Here is a 1548-nt window from a genome sequence, read left to right on the forward strand (position 1 = left end):
CCTGAAATGAGGCATGCTGCATAATTTTAAATACTTTTAATCTTGGTACTTTAATTGTTTGTATTTTATATCAGTGATATTTTGAGTATTTCAACTCGGGTGATTGGTTGTTACTTTAGTAAAAGTGGTGTATAAATTTCCACCGAGTGATCATCTTCATTAGAAACATCTTTGATTCTTCTGCCCTGACGTCATGCATTACGAGCGTCAGCCAATTCTGACTCGTGTTTCCGCGGTTCACAATTAAAAACGCCTCCACTGAGAAAACTTTATCGGGGTCCTCTTGCAGCTGTCCGAGTCTTCGGCCGTGACGGCGTTGAAGTTGTGTCTGACGATCAGGCTGAGTTCTAACGACTTCCTGCTTCTCCAGGTAACTTTTACCGTTTCCTCTGCTGCAGTTGAAAACTGCCGGCTCGAGTTCCAGTTTACTGAACAACCTGTTTGTGTCTTGTAGCGCTGAAAAACCCGCCTTTGATCCTCCTTCCAGCCACGTGAGCCCGGGTCCGTCAGCAGGTCCAGACCCGCAGTTAAAGGCACTCCCTCTGACCCGCTTTTGTCTTCTGAGACCCTGCCAAGAAGTCCGGACAAGAGCCTGTTGGTTGTTGTAGTTCCCGGTTCAAACCCCCCGGTACGACAGCATCTGTTTCCACTGAGAGAGTCCTTAAGCAGCTGCGTACAGCTCCCTCTCTTCATTCGCAGTCAGTTCAGGGCCGTGGAGACCGGTTACATAGAGGGTCAATGTCCTACAAACAATAAAAGGCCCCGCTGCAGAAGTGGGATGACTCTTCATTAGCTGCAGGATCCTGTTTCACTTTAATGAAAAATAACACAAAAAATGAATACTCAGCTCTGTTTGTCATAGAGACGAGCTGCGCAGTTATGTCTAATTAAAAACCAGAGAAGAACGGTGACGTTCATCTAGTTTTTTCAGTTCAATTAAATGGGGCCTGGAGCAGGGACAGGACCATGGACGGCATCATGAAGTAGAGGCGGGGCCGGCACAGGCAAGATAAAAGACCCCCCACCCCTCCTGCATGGTTACACTCGGTTGTTAATGTTTTGTTTGTTTGTAGTTTTATTTCATCTTTCATGGTACCTCACAGATAATTTGTTTGTTTTTATGACTCAGTGATTTGATTGTAATTAAAACAAAAACCTCCCATCTTTATTCAAACTGCTCCAAAAACACGGATTCAGATTCGGAATCAGATGAAACGAGGAATAATTAAAAACAAAGACGTTTTACCTGCTGAGGTGCACTCCTGCTAATTTTAGAATCAACTGTTCCACACCTCCGGTTGATAAACCCAGCAGAGGAAGCTGGTTTTCCAGTTCATGACTGGTCTAGTTTTATTATATAAATATAATTAAGAGTGTGAGCTCAGTGTCATATTCTTGCGTAGAGAGGATGTCGTACACGTCTCAGTAAGAAGCACTCGGGCACTTTGTTCGCGGAGCGATGGGCGCGACAATGGCCGGTTGACAGGCTCTGTCGGGGACGGAGAGAATCCTGGGAGGAAGCTGGAGGAAGCAGGGGCTTCGATAAGG

This window comes from Seriola dumerili, unplaced genomic scaffold, assembly GCF_002260705.1.
Source record: "Seriola dumerili isolate Sdu_G_001 unplaced genomic scaffold, Sdu_1.0 BDQW01000127.1, whole genome shotgun sequence".
Classification (NCBI taxonomy): Eukaryota; Metazoa; Chordata; class Actinopteri; order Carangiformes; family Carangidae; genus Seriola; species Seriola dumerili.